Genomic DNA, 25,407 nt, shown 5'->3' on the forward strand with positions numbered 1-25,407 from the left:
TAGAAACTCCACAACTAGAAACTCCACAACTAGAAACTATGCAACTAGAAACTCCACAGCTAGAGACTTCATAACTAGGAACTCCACAACTAGAAACTCCAAAACTAAAAACTCCACAACTACAAACTCCAAATTTAGAAACTCCACAACTAGAAACTCTGCAACTTGAAACTCCACAACTAGAGACTCCATAACTAGGAACTCCACAACTAAAAACTCCACAACTACAAACTCCACAACTAGAAACTCCGCAAATAGAAACTCCACAACTAGAAATTCCACAACCAGAGACTCAACAACTTGAGACTCCAGAAAATAAACTCCACAACTAGAAACTCCACAACTAGACACTTCGCAACTAGAAACTCCACAACTAGAGACTCCACTAGGAAACTCCGCAACTAGAAACTCCACAACTTGAAACTCCACAACTAGAAACTCCGCAACTAGAAACTCCACAGCTAGAAACTCCACAACTTGAGACTTCGCAACTAGAAACTCGGCAACTAGAAACTCAACAACTAGAAACTCCACAACTTGAGACTTCGCAACTAGAAACTCGGCAACTAGAAACTCAACAACTAGAAACTCCACAACTAAAAACTCCACAACTAGAAACACCACAACTCGATACTCCACAACTACAAATTCCACAACTAGAAACTCCAAACTTAGAAACTCCGCAACTAGAAACTCCACAAATTGAAACTCCACAACTAGAGACTCCATAACTAGGAACTCCACAACTAGAAACTCCACAACCAGAAACTCCGCAACTAGAAACTCCACAACTAGAAATTCCACAACCAGAGACTCAACAACTAGAGACTCCCCAACTACAAACTCCACAACTAGAAACTCCACAACTAGAAACTTCACAACTAGAAACTCCGCAACTAGAAACCAAGCAACTAGAAACTCCACAACTAGGAACTACACACCTATAAATTCCACAACTTGAAACTCCACAACTAGAAACTCAACAACTAGAGACTCCACACCTAGAAACTCTGCAACTAGAAACTCCACAACTAGAAACTTAATAACTAGAAACTATGCAACTAGAAACTCTGCAACTAGAAACTCCACAGCTAGAACGTCCGCAACTAGAAACTCTGCAACTAGAAACTCCGCAACTAGAAACTCCACAGCTAGAAACTCCACAACTAGAAACTCCACAACTAGAAACTCCACAACTAGAGACTCCACAACTAGACGCTCCGCAACTAGAAACTTCACAGCTAGAAACTCTGCAACTAGAAACTCCGCAACTAGAGACTCCGCAACTAGAAACTCCACAACCAGAGACTAAACAACTAGAGACTCCCTAACTAAAAACTCCACAACTAGAAACTCCACAACTAGAAACTTCACAACTAGAAACTCCGCAACTAGAAACCAAGCAACTAGGAACTACACACCTATAAATTCCACAACTTGAAACTCCACAACTAGAAACTCCACAACTACAGACTCCACAACGACAAACTCCACAACGACAAACTCCACAACTAGAAACTCCACAACCGGAAACTCGGCAACTAGAAACTCCGCAACTAGAAACTCCACAACTAGAAATTCCACAACCAGAGACTCAACAACTACAAATTCCACAACTAGAAACTCCAAATTTAGAAACTCCGCAACTAGAAACTCCGCAACTTGAAACTCCACAACTACAACCTCCATAACAAGGAACTCCACAACTAGAAACTCCACAACTACAGACTCCACAACTACAAACTTCACAACTAGAAACTCCAACCCCAGAAACTCCGCAACTAGAAACTCCACAACTAGAAATTCCACAACCAGAGACTCAACAACTAGAAACTCCACAACTAGAAACTCCGCAACTAGAAACCCAGCAACTAGAAACTCCACAACTAGAAACTCCACACCTATAAATTCCACAACTTGAAACTCCACAACTAGAAACTCAACAACTAGAAACTCCACACCTAGAAACTCCACAACTAGAAACTCCACAACTAGAAACTCCACAACTAGAAACTATGCAACTAGAAACTCCAAAGCTAGAGACTTCATAACTAGGAACTACACAACTAGAAACTCCAAAACTACAAATTCCACAACTACAAACTCCAAATTTAGAAACTCCACAACTAGAAACTCTGCAACTTGAAACTCCACAACTAGAGACTCCATAACTAGGAACTCCACAACTAAAAACTCCACAACTACAAACTCCACAACTAGAAACTCCGCAAATAGAAACTCCACAACTAGAAATTCCACAACCAGAGACTCAACAACTTGAGACTCCACAAATAAAAACTCCACAACTAGAAACTCCACAACTAGACACTTCGCAACTAGAAACTCCACAACTAGAGACTCCACTAGGAAACTCCGCAACTAGAAACTCCACAACTTGAAACTCCACAACTAGAAACTCCGCAACTAGAAACTCCACAGCTAGAAACTCCACAACTTGAGACTTCGCAACTAGAAACTCGGCAACTAGAAACTCAACAACTAGAAACTCCACAACTAAAAACTCCACAACTAGAAACACCACAACTAGATACTCCACAACTATGAATTACACAACTAGAAACTCCAAATTTAGAAACTCCGCAACTAGAAACTCCGCAACTTGAAACTCTACAACTAGAGACTCCATAACTAGGAACTCCACAACTAGAAACTCCACAACCAGAAACTCCGCAACTAGAAACTCCACAACTAGAAATTCCACAACCAGAGACTAAACAACTAGAGACTCCCTAACTAAAAACTCCACAACTAGAAACTTCACAACTAGAAACTCCGCAACTAGAAACCAAGCAACTAGGAACTACACACCTATAAATTCCACAACTTGAAACTCCACAACTAGAAACTCAACAACTAGAGACTCCACACCTAGAAACTCTGCAACTAGAAACTCCACAACTAGAAACTTCATAACTAGAAACTATGCAACTAGAAACTATGCAACTAGAAACTCCATAGCTAGAATGTCCGCAACTAGAAACTCTGCAACTAGAAACTCCGCAACTAGAAACTCCACAGCTAGAAACTCCACAACTAGAAACTCCACAACTAGAGGCTCCGCAACTAGAAACTTCACAGCTATAAACTCTGCAACTAGAAACTCCGCAACTAGAGACTCCGCAACTAGAAACTCCACAGATAGAAACTCCACAACTAGAAGCTCCGCAACTAGAAACTCCACAGCTAGAACGTTCGCAACTAGAAACTCTGCAACTAGAAACTCCACGACTAGAAACTCCACAACTAGAAGCTCCACAACTAGAAACTCCACAACTAGAAACTCCACAACTAGAGACTCCACAACTAGAGACTCCGCAACTAAAAACTCCACAGCTAGAAACTCCGCAACTAGAAACTCCGCAACTAGAATCTCCACATCTAGAGAGTCCACAGCTATAAACTCCACAACTTGAAACTCTGCAACTAGAAAATCCCCAACTAGAAACTACACAACTAGAATCTCCGCAACTCAAAACTCCGCAACTACAAAATCCACAACTAGAAACTTGACAATTGGGAACTCCGCAACTAGAAAATCTACAACTAGAAACTTGAAAACTAAAAACTCCAACTAGAAACTCCACAACTAGAAACTCCACAACTAGAAACTCCACAACTAGACACTTTGCAACTAGAAACTCGGCAACTGGAAACTTAACAAACAGAAACTCCACAACTAGAAACTTCACAACTAGAAACTCCACAACTTGAAACACCACAACTAGATACCCCGCCACTACAAATTCCACAACTAGAAACTCCACAACTAGAAACTCCATAACTAGAATCTCCGCAACTAGAAACTCCACAACTAGAGACTCCATAACTAGGAACTCCACAACTAGAAACTCCACAGCTACAGACTCCACAACTACAGACTCCAGAACTAGAAACTCCACAGCTAGAGACTCCACAACTAGAAACTCCACAAATACGAACCCCACAAATACGAACCCCGCAACTAGAAGCTCCATAACTAGAAACTCCGGAACTAGAAACTACACAACTTGAGACTTCGCAACTAGAAACTCCACAACTAGAAACACCACAACTACAGACTCCACAACTACAAACTCCACAACTAGAAACTCCAAAACTTGAAACACCACAACTAGATACTCCACAACTACAAATTCCACATCTAGAAACTCCAAATTAAGAAACTCCGCAACTAGAAACTCCGCAACTTGAAACTCCACAACTAGAGACTCCATAACTAGGAACTCCACAACTAGAAACTCCACAACTACAGACTCCACAACTACAAACTCCACAACTAGAAACTCCACAACCTGAAACTCCACAACTAGAAACTCCACAACTATAAATTCCACAACCAGAGACTCAACAACTTGAGACTCCACAACTAAAAACTCCACAGCTAGAAACTCCACAACTAGAAACTCCGCAACTATAAACCCAGCAACTAGAAACTCCACAACAAAAAACTCCATAACTAGAAACTCCACAACTTGGAACACCACAACTAGATACCTCACAACTACAAATTCCACAACTAGAAACTCCAAATTTAGAAACTCCGCAACTAGAAACTCCGCAACTTGAAACTCCACAACTACAACCTCCATAACAAGGAACTCCACAACTAGAAACTCCACAACTACAGACTCCACAACTACAAACTTCACAACTAGAAACTCCAACCCCAGAAACTCCGCAACTAGAAACTCCACAACTAGAAATTCCACAACCAGAGACTCAACAACTAGAGACTCCACAACTAAAAACTCCACAACTAGAAACTCCACAACTAGAAACTCCGCAACTAGAAACCCAGCAACTAGAAACTCCACAACTAGAAACTCCACACCTATAAATTCCACAACTTGAAACTCCACAACTAGAAACTCAACAACTAGAAACTCCACAACTAGAAACTCCACAACTAGAAACTCCACAACTAGAAACTCCACAACTAGAAACTATGCAACTAGAAACTCCACAGCTAGAGACTTCATAACTAGGAACTCCACAACTAGAAACTCCAAAACTAAAAACTCCACAACTACAAACTCCAAATTTAGAAACTCCACAACTAGAAACTCTGCAACTTGAAACTCCACAACTAGAGACTCCATAACTAGGAACTCCACAACTAAAAACTCCACAACTACAAACTCCACAACTAGAAACTCCGCAAATAGAAACTCCACAACTAGAAATTCCACAACCAGAGACTCAACAACTTGAGACTCCAGAAAATAAACTCCACAACTAGAAACTCCACAACTAGACACTTCGCAACTAGAAACTCCACAACTAGAGACTCCACTAGGAAACTCCGCAACTAGAAACTCCACAACTTGAAACTCCACAACTAGAAACTCCGCAACTAGAAACTCCACAGCTAGAAACTCCACAACTTGAGACTTCGCAACTAGAAACTCGGCAACTAGAAACTCAACAACTAGAAACTCCACAACTTGAGACTTCGCAACTAGAAACTCGGCAACTAGAAACTCAACAACTAGAAACTCCACAACTAAAAACTCCACAACTAGAAACACCACAACTCGATACTCCACAACTACAAATTCCACAACTAGAAACTCCAAACTTAGAAACTCCGCAACTAGAAACTCCACAAATTGAAACTCCACAACTAGAGACTCCATAACTAGGAACTCCACAACTAGAAACTCCACAACCAGAAACTCCGCAACTAGAAACTCCACAACTAGAAATTCCACAACCAGAGACTCAACAACTAGAGACTCCCCAACTACAAACTCCACAACTAGAAACTCCACAACTAGAAACTTCACAACTAGAAACTCCGCAACTAGAAACCAAGCAACTAGAAACTCCACAACTAGGAACTACACACCTATAAATTCCACAACTTGAAACTCCACAACTAGAAACTCAACAACTAGAGACTCCACACCTAGAAACTCTGCAACTAGAAACTCCACAACTAGAAACTTAATAACTAGAAACTATGCAACTAGAAACTCTGCAACTAGAAACTCCACAGCTAGAACGTCCGCAACTAGAAACTCTGCAACTAGAAACTCCGCAACTAGAAACTCCACAGCTAGAAACTCCACAACTAGAAACTCCACAACTAGAAACTCCACAACTAGAGACTCCACAACTAGACGCTCCGCAACTAGAAACTTCACAGCTAGAAACTCTGCAACTAGAAACTCCGCAACTAGAGACTCCGCAACTAGAAACTCCACAACCAGAGACTAAACAACTAGAGACTCCCTAACTAAAAACTCCACAACTAGAAACTCCACAACTAGAAACTTCACAACTAGAAACTCCGCAACTAGAAACCAAGCAACTAGGAACTACACACCTATAAATTCCACAACTTGAAACTCCACAACTAGAAACTCCACAACTACAGACTCCACAACGACAAACTCCACAACGACAAACTCCACAACTAGAAACTCCACAACCGGAAACTCGGCAACTAGAAACTCCGCAACTAGAAACTCCACAACTAGAAATTCCACAACCAGAGACTCAACAACTACAAATTCCACAACTAGAAACTCCAAATTTAGAAACTCCGCAACTAGAAACTCCGCAACTTGAAACTCCACAACTACAACCTCCATAACAAGGAACTCCACAACTAGAAACTCCACAACTACAGACTCCACAACTACAAACTTCACAACTAGAAACTCCAACCCCAGAAACTCCGCAACTAGAAACTCCACAACTAGAAATTCCACAACCAGAGACTCAACAACTAGAAAATCCACAACTAGAAACTCCGCAACTAGAAACCCAGCAACTAGAAACTCCACAACTAGAAACTCCACACCTATAAATTCCACAACTTGAAACTCCACAACTAGAAACTCAACAACTAGAAACTCCACACCTAGAAACTCCACAACTAGAAACTCCACAACTAGAAACTCCACAACTAGAAACTATGCAACTAGAAACTCCAAAGCTAGAGACTTCATAACTAGGAACTACACAACTAGAAACTCCAAAACTACAAATTCCACAACTACAAACTCCAAATTTAGAAACTCCACAACTAGAAACTCTGCAACTTGAAACTCCACAACTAGAGACTCCATAACTAGGAACTCCACAACTAAAAACTCCACAACTACAAACTCCACAACTAGAAACTCCGCAAATAGAAACTCCACAACTAGAAATTCCACAACCAGAGACTCAACAACTTGAGACTCCACAAATAAAAACTCCACAACTAGAAACTCCACAACTAGACACTTCGCAACTAGAAACTCCACAACTAGAGACTCCACTAGGAAACTCCGCAACTAGAAACTCCACAACTTGAAACTCCACAACTAGAAACTCCGCAACTAGAAACTCCACAGCTAGAAACTCCACAACTTGAGACTTCGCAACTAGAAACTCGGCAACTAGAAACTCAACAACTAGAAACTCCACAACTAAAAACTCCACAACTAGAAACACCACAACTAGATACTCCACAACTATGAATTACACAACTAGAAACTCCAAATTTAGAAACTCCGCAACTAGAAACTCCGCAACTTGAAACTCTACAACTAGAGACTCCATAACTAGGAACTCCACAACTAGAAACTCCACAACCAGAAACTCCGCAACTAGAAACTCCACAACTAGAAATTCCACAACCAGAGACTAAACAACTAGAGACTCCCTAACTAAAAACTCCACAACTAGAAACTTCACAACTAGAAACTCCGCAACTAGAAACCAAGCAACTAGGAACTACACACCTATAAATTCCACAACTTGAAACTCCACAACTAGAAACTCAACAACTAGAGACTCCACACCTAGAAACTCTGCAACTAGAAACTCCACAACTAGAAACTTCATAACTAGAAACTATGCAACTAGAAACTATGCAACTAGAAACTCCATAGCTAGAATGTCCGCAACTAGAAACTCTGCAACTAGAAACTCCGCAACTAGAAACTCCACAGCTAGAAACTCCACAACTAGAAACTCCACAACTAGAAACTCCACAACTAGAGGCTCCGCAACTAGAAACTTCACAGCTATAAACTCTGCAACTAGAAACTCCGCAACTAGAGACTCCGCAACTAGAAACTCCACAGATAGAAACTCCACAACTAGAAGCTCCGCAACTAGAAACTCCACAGCTAGAACGTTCGCAACTAGAAACTCTGCAACTAGAAACTCCACGACTAGAAACTCCACAACTAGAAGCTCCACAACTAGAAACTCCACAACTAGAAACTCCACAACTAGAGACTCCACAACTAGAGACTCCGCAACTAAAAACTCCACAGCTAGAAACTCCGCAACTAGAAACTCCGCAACTAGAATCTCCACATCTAGAGAGTCCACAGCTATAAACTCCACAACTTGAAACTCTGCAACTAGAAAATCCCCAACTAGAAACTACACAACTAGAATCTCCGCAACTCAAAACTCCGCAACTACAAAATCCACAACTAGAAACTTGACAATTGGGAACTCCGCAACTAGAAAATCTACAACTAGAAACTTGAAAACTAAAAACTCCAACTAGAAACTCCACAACTAGAAACTCCACAACTAGAAACTCCACAACTAGACACTTTGCAACTAGAAACTCGGCAACTGGAAACTTAACAAACAGAAACTCCACAACTAGAAACTTCACAACTAGAAACTCCACAACTTGAAACACCACAACTAGATACCCCGCCACTACAAATTCCACAACTAGAAACTCCACAACTAGAAACTCCATAACTAGAATCTCCGCAACTAGAAACTCCACAACTAGAGACTCCATAACTAGGAACTCCACAACTAGAAACTCCACAGCTACAGACTCCACAACTACAGACTCCAGAACTAGAAACTCCACAGCTAGAGACTCCACAACTAGAAACTCCACAAATACGAACCCCACAAATACGAACCCCGCAACTAGAAGCTCCATAACTAGAAACTCCGGAACTAGAAACTACACAACTTGAGACTTCGCAACTAGAAACTCCACAACTAGAAACACCACAACTACAGACTCCACAACTACAAACTCCACAACTAGAAACTCCACAACTACGAACCTCACAACTAGAAACTCCAACACTAGAAACTCCACAACTTGGGACTTCGCAACTAGAAACTCCACAACTTGAGACTTCGCAACTAGAAACTCGGCAACTAGAAACTCCCCAACTAGAAACTCCACAACTAGAAACTCCACAAATTGAAACACCACAACTAGATACTCCACAACTACAAATTCCACAACTAGAAACTCCACAACTAAAAAATCCGCAACTACAAACTCCGCAACTAGAAACCAAGCAACTAGAAACTCCACAACTAGGAACTCCACAACTAGAGGCTCCGCAACTAGAAACTTCACAGCTATAAACTCTGCAACTAGAAACTCCGCAACTAGAGACTCCGCAACTAGAAACTCCACAGCTAGAAACTCCACAACTAGAAGCTCCGCAACTAGAAACTCCACAGCTAGAACGTTCGCAACTAGAAACTCTGCAACTAGAAACTCCACGACTAGAAACTCCACAACTAGAAGCTCCACAACTAGAAACTCCACAACTAGAAACTCCACAACTAGAGACTCCACAACTAGAGACTCCGCAACTAAAAACTCCACAGCTAGAAACTCCGCAACTAGAAACTCCGCAACTAGAATCTCCACATCTAGAGAGTCCACAGCTATAAACTCCACAACTTGAAACTCTGCAACTAGAAAATCCCCAACTAGAAACTACACAACTAGAATCTCCGCAACTCAAAACTCCGCAACTACAAAATCCACAACTAGAAACTTGACAATTGGGAACTCCGCAACTAGAAAATCTACAACTAGAAACTTGAAAACTAAAAACTCCAACTAGAAACTCCACAACTAGAAACTCCACAACTAGAAACTCCACAACTAGACACTTTGCAACTAGAAACTCGGCAACTAGAAACTTAACAAACAGAAACTCCACAACTAGAAACTTCACAACTAGAAACTCCACAACTTGAAACACCACAACTAGATACCCCGCCACTACAAATTCCACAACTAGAAACTCCACAACTAGAAACTCCATAACTAGAATCTCCGCAACTAGAAACTCCACAACTAGAGACTCCATAACTAGGAACTCCACAACTAGAAACTCCACAGCTACAGACTCCACAACTACAGACTCCAGAACTAGAAACTCCACAGCTAGAGACTCCACAACTAGAAACTCCACAAATACGAACCCCACAAATACGAACCCCGCAACTAGAAGCTCCATAACTAGAAACTCCGGAACTAGAAACTACACAACTTGAGACTTCGCAACTAGAAACTCCACAACTAGAAACACCACAACTACAGACTCCACAACTACAAACTCCACAACTAGAAACTCCACAACTACGAACCTCACAACTAGAAACTCCAACACTAGAAACTCCACAACTTGGGACTTCGCAACTAGAAACTCCACAACTTGAGACTTCGCAACTAGAAACTCGGCAACTAGAAACTCCCCAACTAGAAACTCCACAACTAGAAACTCCACAAATTGAAACACCACAACTAGATACTCCACAACTACAAATTCCACAACTAGAAACTCCACAACTAAAAAATCCGCAACTAGAAACTCCGCAACTAGAAACCAAGCAACTAGAAACTCCACAACTAGGAACTACACACCTATAAATTCCACAACTTGAAACTCCACAACTAGAAACTCAACAACTAGAGACTCCACACCTAGAAACTCTGCAACTAGAAACTCCACAACTAGAAACTTAATAACTAGAAACTATGCAACTAGAAACTCTGCAACTAGAAACTCCACAGCTAGAACGTCCACAACTAGAAACTCTGCAACTAGAAACTCCGCAACTAGAAACTCCACAGCTAGAATCTCCACAACTAGAAACTCCACAACTAGAAACTCCACAACTAGAGAGTCCACAACTAGATGCTCCGCAACTAGAAACTTCACAGCTAGAAACTCTGCAACTAGAAACTCCGCAACTAGAGACTCCGCAACTAGAAACTCCACAACTAGAAACTCCTCAACTAGAAGCTCCACAACTAGAAACTCCACAGCTAGAACGTCCGCAACTAGAAACTCTGCAACTAGAAACTCCACGACTAGAAACTCCACAACTAGAAACTCCACAACTTGAAATACCACAACTAGATACTCCGCAACTACAAATTCCACAACTAGAAACTCCACAACTAGAAACTCCATAACTAGAAACTCCACAACCAGAAACTCCACAACTAGAGACTCCATAACTAGGAACTCCACAACTAGAAACTCCACAGCTACAGACTCCACAACTACAGACTCCACAACTAGAAACTCCACAGCTAGAGACTCCACAACTAGAAACTCCACAAATACGAACCCCACAAATACGAACCCCGCAACTAGAAGCTCCATAACTAGAAACTCCGCAACTAGAAACTCCACAACTTGAGACTTCGCAACTAGAAACTCCACAACTAGAAACACCACAACTAGAGACTCCACAACTACAAACTCCACAACTAGAAACTCCACAACTACAAACTCCACAACTAGAAACTCCACAACTACGGACCTCACAACTAGAAACTCCAACACTAGAAACTCCACAACTTGGGACTTCGCAACTAGAAACTCCACATTTTGAGACTTCGCAACTAGAAACTCGGCAACTAGAAACTCCCCAACTAGAAACTCCACAACTAGAAACTCCACAAATTGAAACACCACAACTAGATACTCCACAACTTCAAATTCCACAACTAGAAACTCCACAACTAAAAACTCCGCAACTAGAAACTCCACAACTAGAGACTCCATAACTTGAAACACCACAACTAGATACTCCACAACTACAAATTCCACATCTAGAAACTCCAAATTAAGAAACTCCGCAACTAGAAACTCCGCAACTTGAAACTCCACAACTAGAGACTCCATAACTAGGAACTCCACAACTAGAAACTCCACAACCGGAAACTCGGCAACTAGAAACTTCGCAACTAGAAACTCCACAACTAGAAATTCCACAACCAGAGACTCAACAACTTGAGACTCCACAACTAAAAACTCCACAGCTAGAAACTCCACAACTAGAAACTCCGCAACTATAAACCCAGCAACTAGAAACTCCACAACAAGACACTCCACAATTAGAAACTCCACAACTTGGAACACCACAACTAGATACTCCACAACTACAAATTCCACAACTAGAAACTCCTAATTTAGAAACTCCGCAACTAGAAACTCCGCAACTTGAAACTTCACAACTACAACCTCCATAACTAGGAACTCCACAACTACAGACTCCACAACTACAAACTTCACAACTAGAAACTCCACAACCAGAAACTCCATAACTAGAAACTCTGCAAACAGAAACTCCACAACTAGAGACTCCATAACTTGGAACTCCACAACTAGAAACTCCACAGCTACCGACTCCACAACTACAGGCTCCACAACTAGAAACTCCGCAAATTGAAACTCCACAACTAGAGACTCCATAACTAGGAACTCCACAACTAGAAACTCCACAACCAGAAACTCCGCAACTAGAAACTCCACAACTAGAAATTCCACAACCAGAGACTCAACAACTAGAGACTCCCCAACTACAAACTCCACAACTAGAAACTCCACAACTAGAAACTTCACAACTAGAAACTCCGCAACTAGAAACCAAGCAACTAGAAACTCCACAACTAGGAACTACACACCTATAAATTCCACAACTTGAAACTCCACAACTAGAAACTCAACAACTAGAGACTCCACACCTAGAAACTCCACAACTAGAAACTTAATAACTAGAAACTATGCAACTAGAAACTCTGCAACTAGAAACTCCACAGCTAGAACGTCCGCAACTAGAAACTCTGCAACTAGAAACTCCGCAACTAGAAACTCCACAGCTAGAAACTCCACAACTAGAAACTCCACAACTAGAAACTCCACAACTAGAGACTCCACAACTAGACGCTCCGCAACTAGAAACTTCACAGCTAGAAACTCTGCAACTAGAAACTCCGCAACTAGAGACTCCGCAACTAGAAACTCCACAACCAGAGACTAAACAACTAGAGACTCCCTAACTAAAAACTCCACAACTAGAAACTCCACAACTAGAAACTTCACAACTAGAAACTCCGCAACTAGAAACCAAGCAACTAGGAACTACACACCTATAAATTCCACAACTTGAAACTCCACAACTAGAAACTCCACAACTACAGACTCCACAACGACAAACTCCACAACGACAAACTCCACAACTAGAAACTCCACAACCGGAAACTCGGCAACTAGAAACTCCGCAACTAGAAACTCCACAACTAGAAATTCCACAACCAGAGACTCAACAACTACAAATTCCACAACTAGAAACTCCAAATTTAGAAACTCCGCAACTAGAAACTCCGCAACTTGAAACTCCACAACTACAACCTCCATAACAAGGAACTCCACAACTAGAAACTCCACAACTACAGACTCCACAACTACAAACTTCACAACTAGAAACTCCAACCCCAGAAACTCCGCAACTAGAAACTCCACAACTAGAAATTCCACAACCAGAGACTCAACAACTAGAAACTCCACAACTAGAAACTCCGCAACTAGAAACCCAGCAACTAGAAACTCCACAACTAGAAACTCCACACCTATAAATTCCACAACTTGAAACTCCACAACTCGAAACTCAACAACTAGAAACTCCACACCTAGAAACTCCACAACTAGAAACTCCACAACTAGAAACTCCACAACTAGAAACTATGCAACTAGAAACTCCAAAGCTAGAGACTTCATAACTAGGAACTACACAACTAGAAACTCCAAAACTACAAATTCCACAACTACAAACTCCAAATTTAGAAACTCCACAACTAGAAACTCTGCAACTTGAAACTCCACAACTAGAGACTCCATAACTAGGAACTCCACAACTAAAAACTCCACAACTACAAACTCCACAACTAGAAACTCCGCAAATAGAAACTCCACAACTAGAAATTCCACAACCAGAGACTCAACAACTTGAGACTCCAGAAATAAAAACTCCACAACTAGAAACTCCACAACTAGACACTTCGCAACTAGAAACTCCACAACTAGAGACTCCACTAGGAAACTCCGCAACTAGAAACTCCACAGCTAGAAACTCCACAACTTGAGACTTCGCAACTAGAAACTCGGCAACTAGAAACTCAACAACTAGAAACTCCACAACTAAAAACTCCACAACTAGAAACACCACAACTAGATACTCCACAACTATGAATTCCACAACTAGAAACTCCAAATTTAGAAACTCCGCAACTAGAAACTCCGCAACTTGAAACTCTACAACTAGAGACTCCATAACTAGGAACTCCACAACTAGAAACTCCACAACCAGAAACTCCGCAACTAGAAACTCCACAACTAGAAATTCCACAACCAGAGACTAAACAACTAGAGACTCCCTAACTAAAAACTCCACAACTAGAAACTCCACAACTAGAAACTTCACAACTAGAAACTCCGCAACTAGAAACCAAGCAACTAGGAACTACACACCTATAAATTCCACAACTTGAAACTCCACAACTAGAAACTCAACAACTAGAGACTCCACACCTAGAAACTCTGCAACTAGAAACTCCACAACTAGAAACTTAATAACTAGAAACTATGCAACTAGAAACTCTGCAACTAGAAACTCCACAGCTAGAACGTCCACAACTAGAAACTCTGCAACTAGAAACTCCGCAACTAGAAACTCCACAGCTAGAATCTCCACAACTAGAAACTCCACAACTAGAAACTCCACAACTAGAGACTCCACAACTAGATGCTCCGCAACTAGAAACTTCACAGCTAGAAACTCTGCAACTAGAAACTCCGCAACTAGAGACTCCGCAACTAGAAACTCCACAACTAGAAACTCCACAACTAGAAGCTCCACAACTAGAAACTCCACAGCTAGAACGTCCGCAACTAGAAACTCTGCAACTAGAAACTCCACGACTAGAAACTCCACAACTAGAAACTCCACAACTTGAAATACCACAACTAGATACTCCGCAACTACAAATTCCACAACTAGAAACTCCACAACTAGAAACTCCATAACTAGAAACTCCACAACCAGAAACTCCACAACTAGAGACTCCATAACTAGGAACTCCACAACTAGAAACTCCACAGCTAAAAACTCCACAACTACAGACTCCACAACTAGAAACTCCACAGCTAGAGACTCCACAACTAGAAACTCCACAAATACGAACCCCACAAATACGAACCCCGCCACTAGAAGCTCCATAACTAGAAACTCCGCAACTAGAAACTCCACAACTTGAGACTTCGCAACTAGAAACTCCACAACTAGAAACACCACAACTAGAGACTCCACAACTACAAACTCCACAACTAGAAACTCCACAACTACGGACCTCACAACTAGAAACTCCAGCAATAGAAACTCCACAACTTGGGACTTCGCAACTAGAAACTCCACATTTTGAGACTTCGCAACTAGAAACTCGGCAACTAGAAACTCCCCAACTAGAAACTCCACAACTAGAAACTCCACAAATTGAAACACCACAACTAGATACTCCACAACTTCAAATTCCACAACTAGAAACTCCACAACTAAAAACTCCGCAACTAGAAACTCCACAACTAGAGACTCCATAACTTGAAACACCACAACTAGATACTCCACAACTACAAATTCCACATCTAGAAACTCCAAATTAAGAAACTCCGCAACTAGAAACTCCGCAACTTGAAACTCCACAACTACAGACTCCATAACTAGGAACTCCACAACTAGAAACTCCACAACCGGAAACTCGGCAACTAGAAACTTCGCAACTAGAAACTCCACAACTAGAAATTCCACAACCAGAGACTCAACAACTTGAGACTCCACAACTAAAAACTCCACAGCTAGAAACTCCACAACTAGAAACTCCGCAACTATAAACCCAGCAACTAGAAACTCCACAACAAGACACTCCACAATTAGAAACTCCACAACTTGGAACACCACAACTAGATACTCCACAACTACAAATTCCACAACTAGAAACTCCTAATTTAGAAACTCCGCAACTAGAAACTCCGCAACTTGAAACTCCACAACTACAACCTCCATAACTAGGAACTCCACAACTACAGACTCCACAACTACAAACTTCACAACTAGAAACTCCACAACCAGAAACTCCATAACTAGAAACTCTGCAAACAGAAACTCCACAACTAGAGACTCCATAACTAGGAACTCCACAACTAGAAACTCCACAGCTACCGACTCCACAACTACAGACTCCACAACTAGAAACTCCACAACTCGATACTCCACAACTACAAATTCCACAACTAGAAACTCCAAACTTAGAAACTCCGCAACTAGAAACTCCGCAAATTGAAACTCCACAACTAGAGACTCCATAACTAGGAACTCCACAACTAGAAACTCCACAACCAGAAACTCCGCAACTAGAAACTCCACAACTAGAAATTCCACAACCAGAGACTCAACAACTAGAGACTCCCCAACTACAAACTCCACAACTAGAAACTCCACAACTAGAAACTTCACAACTAGAAACTCCGCAACTAGAAACCAAGCAACTAGAAACTCCACAACTAGGAACTACACACCTATAAATTCCACAACTTGAAACTCCACAACTAGAAACTCAACAACTAGAGACTCCACACCTAGAAACTCTGCAACTAGAAACTCCACAACTAGAAACTTAATAACTAGAAACTATGCAACTAGAAACTCTGCAACTAGAAACTCCACAGCTAGAACGTCCGCAACTAGAAACTCTGCAACTAGAAACTCCGCAACTACAAATTCCACAACTAGAAACTCCATAACTAGAATCTCCGCAACTAGAAACTCCACAACTAGAGACTCCATAACTAGGAACTCCACAACTAGAAACTCCACAGCTACAGACTCCACAACAACAGACTCCACAACTACAAACTCCACAGCTAGAGACTCCACAACTACAAACTCCACAAATACGAACCCCACAAATACGAACCCCGCAACTAGAAGCTCCATAACTAAAAACTCCGCAACTAGAAACTCCACAACTTGAGACTTCGCAACTAGAAACTCCACAACTAGAAACACCACAACTAGAGACTCCACAACTACAAACTCCACAACTAGAAACTCCACAACTACGAACCTCACCACTAGAAACTCCAACACTAGAAACCCCACAACTTGGGACTTCGCAACTAGAAACTCCACAACTTGAGACTTCGCAACTAGAAACTCGGCAACTAGAAACTCCCCAACTAGAAACTCCACAACTAGAAACTCCACAAATTGAAACACCACAACTAGATACTCCACAACTACAAATTCCACAACTAGAAACTCCACAACTAAAAAATCCGCAACTAGAAACTTGACAAATGGGAACTCCGCAACTAGAAAATCTACAACTAGAAACTTGAAAACTAAAAACTCCAACTAGAAACTCCACAACTAGAAACTCCACAACTAGAAACTCCACAACTAGACACTTTGCAACTAGAAACTCCACAACTAGACACTCCACAACTAGAAAACTCCGCAACTAGAAACTCCACGGCCAGACACTCCACAACTTGAGACTCCGCAATGACAGACTCCGCAACGAGAAACTTTGCAACTAGAAACTGCACAGCTAGAAACTTGCAACTCGAAACTCTGCTACTAGAAACTCCGCAACTAGATACTCCACAGCTACAAACTCCACAATTAGAAACTCCACAACTAGAGACTCCACAACTAGAAACTCCATGACTAGAAACTCCAGAATTAGAAACTCCACAGCTAGAAACTCCACAACTTGAGACTTTGCAACTAGAAACTCGGCAACTAGAAACTTAACAAACAGAAACTCCACAACTAGAAACTTCACAACTAGAAACTCCACAACTTGAAACACCACAACTAGATACCCCGCAACTACAAATTCCACAACTAGAAACTCCATAACTAGAATCTCCGCAACTAGAAACTCCACAACTAGAGACTCCATAACTAGGAACTCCACAACTAGAAACTCCACAGCTACAGACTCCACAACTACAGACTCCACAACTACAAACTCCACAGCTAGAGACTCCACAACTACAAACTCCACAAATACGAACCCCACAAATACGAACCCCGCAACTAGAAGCTCCATAACTAAAAACTCCGCAACTAGAAACTCCACAACTTGAGACTTCGCAACTAGAAACTCCACAACTAGAAACACCACAACTAGAGACTCCACAACTACAAACTCCACAACTAGAAACTCCACAACTACGAACCTCACCACTAGAAACTCCAACACTAGAAACCCCACAACTTGGGACTTCGCAACTAGAAACTCCACAACTTGAGACTTCGCAACTAGAAACTCGGCAACTAGAAACTCCCCAACTAGAAACTCCACAACTAGAAACTCCACAAATTGAAACACCACAACTAGATACTCCACAACTACTAATTCCACAACTAGAAACTCCACAACTAAAAAATCCGCAACTAGAAACTCCGCAACTAGAAACTCCACAACTAGAGACTCCATAACTTGAAACACCACAACTAGATACTCCACAACTACAAATTCCCCATCTAGAAATTCCAAATTTAGAAACTCCGTAACTAGAAACTCCACAACTTGAAACTCCACAACTAGAGACTCCATAACTAGGAATTCCACAACTAGAAACTCCACAACTACAGACTCCACAACTACAAACTCCACAACTAGAAAATCCACAACCGGAAACTCCGCAACTAGAAACTCCGCAACTAGAAACTCCACAACTAGAAATTATACAACCAGAGACTCGACAACTTGACACTCCACAACTAAAAACTCCACAGCTAGAAACTCCACATCTAGAAACTCCGCAACTAGAAACCCAGCAACTATAAACTCCACAACAAGAAACTCCACAACTAGAAACTCCACAACTTGAAACACCACAACTAGATACTCCACAACTACAAATTCCACAACTGGACACTCCAAATTTAGAAACTCCGCAACTAGAAACTCCGCAACTTGAAACTATGCAACTAGAAACTCCACAGCTAGAGACTCCATAACTAGGAACTCCACAACTACAAACTCCAAATTTAGAAACTCCACAACTACAAACTCCAAATTTAGAAACTCCACAACTAGAAACTCCGCAACTTGAAACTCCACAACTAGAGACTCCATAACTAGGAACTCCACAACTAAAAACTCCACAACTACAAACTCGACAACTAGAAACTTCGCAAATAGAGACTCCACAACTAGAAATTCCACAACCAGAGACTCAACAACTTGAGACTCCACAAATAAAAACTCCACAACTAGAAACTCCACAACTAGACACTTCGCAACTAGAAACTCCACAACTAGAGACTCCACTAGAAAACTCCGCAACTAGAAACTCCACAACTACGAACCTCACAACTTGAAACTCCACAACTAGAAACTCCACAACTAGAAACTCCACAGCTAGAAACTCCACAACTTGAGACTTCGCAACTAGAAACTCGGCAACTAGAAACTCAACAACTAGAAACTCCACAACTAAAAACTCCACAACTAGAAACACCACAACTCGATACTCCACAACTACAAATTCCACAACTAGAAACTCCAAACTTAGAAACTCCGCAACTAGAAACTCCGCAAATTGAAACTCCACAACTAGAGACTCCATAACTAGGAACTCCACAACTAGAAACTCCACAACCAGAAACTCCGCAACTAGAAACTCCACAACTAGAAATTCCACAACCAGAGACTCAACAACTAGAGACTCCCCAACTACAAACTCCACAACTAGAAACTCCACAACTAGAAACTTCACAACTAGAAACTCCGCAACTAGAAACCAAGCAACTAGAAACTCCACAACTAGGAACTACACACCTATAAATTCCACAACTTGAAACTCCACAACTAGAAACTCAACAACTAGAGACTCCACACCTAGAAACTCTGCAACTAGAAACTCCACAACTAGAAACTTAATAACTAGAAACTATGCAACTAGAAACTCTGCAACTAGAAACTCCACAGCTAGAACGTCCGCAACTAGAAACTCTGCAACTAGAAACTCCGCAACTAGAAACTCCACAGCTAGAAACTCCACAACTAGAAACTCCACAACTAGAAACTCCACAACTAGAGACTCCACAACTAGACGCTCCGCAACTAGAAACTTCACAGCTAGAAACTCTGCAACTAGAAACTCCGCAACTAGAGACTCCGCAACTAGAAACTCCACAACCAGAGACTAAACAACTAGAGACTCCCTAACTAAAAACTCCACAACTAGAAACTCCACAACTAGAAACTTCACAACTAGAAACTCCGCAACTAGAAACCAAGCAACTAGGAACTACACACCTATAAATTCCACAACTTGAAACTCCACAACTAGAAACTCCACAACTACAGACTCCACAACGACAAACTCCACAACGACAAACTCCACAACTAGAAACTCCACAACCGGGCACTCGGCAACTAGAAACTCCGCAACTAGAAACTCCACAACTAGAAATTCCACAACCAGAGACTCAACAACTTGAGACTCCACAACTAAAAACTCCACAGCTAGAAACTCCACAACTAGAAACTCCGCAACTATAAACCCAGCAACTAGAAACTCCACAACAAGAAACTCCACAACTAGAAACTCCACAACTTGGAACACCACAACTAGATACTCCACAATTACAAATTCCACAACTAGAAACTCCTAATTTAGAAACTCCGCAACTAGAAACTCCGCAACTTGAAACTCCACAAGTACAACCTCCATAACTAGGAACTCCACAACTAGAAACTCCACAACTACAGACTCCACAACTACAAACTTCACAACTACAAACTCCACAACCAGAAACTCCGCAACTAGAAACTCCACAACTAGAAATTCCACAACCAGAGACTCAACAACTAGAGACTCCACAACTAAAAACTCCACAACTTGAAACTCCACAACTAGAAACTCCACAACTAGAAACTCCGACTATAAACTCCACACCTATAAATTCCACAACTTGAAACTCCACAACTAGAAACTCAACAACTAGAAACTCCACACCTAGAAACTCCACAACTAGAAACTCCACCACTAGAAACTCCACAACTAGAAACTATGCAACTAGAAACTCCACAGCTAGAGACTTCATAACTAGGAACTCCACAACTAGAAACTCCAAAACTAAAAACTCCACAACTACAAACTCCAAATTTAGAAACTCCACAACTAGAAACTCTGCAACTTGAAACTCCACAACTAGAAACTCCGCATTTTGAAACTCCACAACTAGAGACTCCATAACTAGGAACTCCACGACTAAAAACTCCACAACTACAAACTTCACAACTAGAAACTCCGCAAATAGAAACTCCACAACTAGAAATTCCACAAAAAGAGACTCAACAACTTGAGACTCCACAAATAAAACTCCACAACTAGAAACTCCACAACTAGACAATTCGCAACTAGAAACTCCACAACTAGAGACTCCACTAGAAAATTCCGCAACTAGAAACTCCACAACTACGAACCTCACAACTTGAAACTCCACAACTAGTAACTCCGTAACTAGAAACTCCACAGCTAGAAACTCCACAACTTGAGACTTCGCAACTAGAAACTCGGCAACTAGAAACTCAACAACTAGAAACTCCACAACTAAAAACTCCACAACTAGAAACACCACAACTCGATACTCCACAACTACAAATTCCACAACTCCACAACTACAAATTCCACAACTAGAAACTCCAAATTTAGAAACTCCGCAACTAGAAACTCCGCAAATTGAAACTCTACAACTAGAAACTCCGTAACTAGGAACTCCACAACTAGAAACTCCGCAACCAGAAACTCCACAACTAGAGACTCCATAACTAGGAACTCCACAACTAGAAACTCCACAGCTACCGACTCCACAACTACAGACTCCACAACTAGAAACTCCACAGCTAGAGACTCCACAACTAGAAAATCCACAAATACGAACCCCACAAATACGAACCCCGCCACTAGAAGCTCCATAACTAGAAACTCCGCAACTAGAAACTCCACAACTTGAGACTTCGCAACTAGAAACTCCACAACTAGAAACACCACAACTAGAGACTCCACAACTAGAAACTCCACAACTACGAACCTCACAACTAGAAACTCCAGTACTAGAAACTCCACAACTTGGAACTTCGCAACTAGACACTCCACAACTTGAGACTTCGCAACTAGAAACTAGGCAACTAGAAACTCCACAACTACAAACTCCACAAATTGAAACACCACAACTAGATACTCCACAACTACAAATTCCACAGCTAGAAACTCCACAACTAAAAACTCCACAACTAGAAACTTCGCAACTAGAAACTCCACAACTAGAGACTCCATAACTTGAAACACCACAACTAGATACTCCACAACTACAAATTCCACATCTAGAAACTCCAAATTAAGAAACTCCGCAACTAGAAACTCCGCAACTTGAAACTCCACAACTAGAGACTCCATAACTAGGAACTCCACAACTAGAAACTCCACAACTACAGACTCCACAACTACAAACTCCACAACTAGAAACTCCACAACCTGAAACTCCACAACTAGAAACTCCACAACTATAAATTCCACAACCAGAGACTCAACAACTTGAGACTCCACAACTAAAAACTCCACAGCTAGAAACTCCACAACTAGAAACTCCGCAACTATAAACCCAGCAACTAGAAACTCCACAACAAAAAACTCCATAACTAGAAACTCCACAACTTGGAACACCACAACTAGATACCTCACAACTACAAATTCCACAACTAGAAACTCCAAATTTAGAAACTCCGCAACTAGAAACTCCGCAACTTGAAACTCCACAACTACAACCTCCATAACAAGGAACTCCACAACTAGAAACTCCACAACTACAGACTCCACAACTACAAACTTCACAACTAGAAACTCCAACCCCAGAAACTCCGCAACTAGAAACTCCACAACTAGAAATTCCACAACCAGAGACTCAACAACTAGAGACTCCACAACTAAAAACTCCACAACTAGAAACTCCACAACTAGAAACTCCGCAACTAGAAACCCAGCAACTAGAAACTCCACAACTAGAAACTCCACACCTATAAATTCCACAACTTGAAACTCCACAACTAGAAACTCAACAACTAGAAACTCCACAACTAGAAACTCCACAACTAGAAACTCCACAACTAGAAACTCCACAACTAGAAACTATGCAACTAGAAACTCCACAGCTAGAGACTTCATAACTAGGAACTCCACAACTAGAAACTCCAAAACTAAAAACTCCACAACTACAAACTCCAAATTTAGAAACTCCACAACTAGAAACTCTGCAACTTGAAACTCCACAACTAGAGACTCCATAACTAGGAACTCCACAACTAAAAACTCCACAACTACAAACTCCACAACTAGAAACTCCGCAAATAGAAACTCCACAACTAGAAATTCCACAACCAGAGACTCAACAACTTGAGACTCCAGAAAATAAACTCCACAACTAGAAACTCCACAACTAGACACTTCGCAACTAGAAACTCCACAACTAGAGACTCCACTAGGAAACTCCGCAACTAGAAACTCCACAACTTGAAACTCCACAACTAGAAACTCCGCAACTAGAAACTCCACAGCTAGAAACTCCACAACTTGAGACTTCGCAACTAGAAACTCGGCAACTAGAAACTCAACAACTAGAAACTCCACAACTTGAGACTTCGCAACTAGAAACTCGGCAACTAGAAACTCAACAACTAGAAACTCCACAACTAAAAACTCCACAACTAGAAACACCACAACTCGATACTCCACAACTACAAATTCCACAACTAGAAACTCCAAACTTAGAAACTCCGCAACTAGAAACTCCACAAATTGAAACTCCACAACTAGAGACTCCATAACTAGGAACTCCACAACTAGAAACTCCACAACCAGAAACTCCGCAACTAGAAACTCCACAACTAGAAATTCCACAACCAGAGACTCAACAACTAGAGACTCCCCAACTACAAACTCCACAACTAGAAACTCCACAACTAGAAACTTCACAACTAGAAACTCCGCAACTAGAAACCAAGCAACTAGAAACTCCACAACTAGGAACTACACACCTATAAATTCCACAACTTGAAACTCCACAACTAGAAACTCAACAACTAGAGACTCCACACCTAGAAACTCTGCAACTAGAAACTCCACAACTAGAAACTTAATAACTAGAAACTATGCAACTAGAAACTCTGCAACTAGAAACTCCACAGCTAGAACGTCCGCAACTAGAAACTCTGCAACTAGAAACTCCGCAACTAGAAACTCCACAGCTAGAAACTCCACAACTAGAAACTCCACAACTAGAAACTCCACAACTAGAGACTCCACAACTAGACGCTCCGCAACTAGAAACTTCACAGCTAGAAACTCTGCAACTAGAAACTCCGCAACTAGAGACTCCGCAACTAGAAACTCCACAACCAGAGACTAAACAACTAGAGACTCCCTAACTAAAAACTCCACAACTAGAAACTCCACAACTAGAAACTTCACAACTAGAAACTCCGCAACTAGAAACCAAGCAACTAGGAACTACACACCTATAAATTCCACAACTTGAAACTCCACAACTAGAAACTCCACAACTACAGACTCCACAACGACAAACTCCACAACGACAAACTCCACAACTAGAAACTCCACAACCGGAAACTCGGCAACTAGAAACTCCGCAACTAGAAACTCCACAACTAGAAATTCCACAACCAGAGACTCAACAACTACAAATTCCACAACTAGAAACTCCAAATTTAGAAACTCCGCAACTAGAAACTCCGCAACTTGAAACTCCACAACTACAACCTCCATAACAAGGAACTCCACAACTAGAAACTCCACAACTACAGACTCCACAACTACAAACTTCACAACTAGAAACTCCAACCCCAGAAACTCCGCAACTAGAAACTCCACAACTAGAAATTCCACAACCAGAGACTCAACAACTAGAAACTCCACAACTAGAAACTCCGCAACTAGAAACCCAGCAACTAGAAACTCCACAACTAGAAACTCCACACCTATAAATTCCACAACTTGAAACTCCACAACTAGAAACTCAACAACTAGAAACTCCACACCTAGAAACTCCACAACTAGAAACTCCACAACTAGAAACTCCACAACTAGAAACTATGCAACTAGAAACTCCAAAGCTAGAGACTTCATAACTAGGAACTACACAACTAGAAACTCCAAAACTACAAATTCCACAACTACAAACTCCAAATTTAGAAACTCCACAACTAGA

This window comes from Rhipicephalus microplus, unplaced genomic scaffold, assembly GCF_043290135.1.
Source record: "Rhipicephalus microplus isolate Deutch F79 unplaced genomic scaffold, USDA_Rmic scaffold_30, whole genome shotgun sequence".
In the NCBI taxonomy this organism is placed as follows: Eukaryota; Metazoa; Arthropoda; class Arachnida; order Ixodida; family Ixodidae; genus Rhipicephalus; species Rhipicephalus microplus.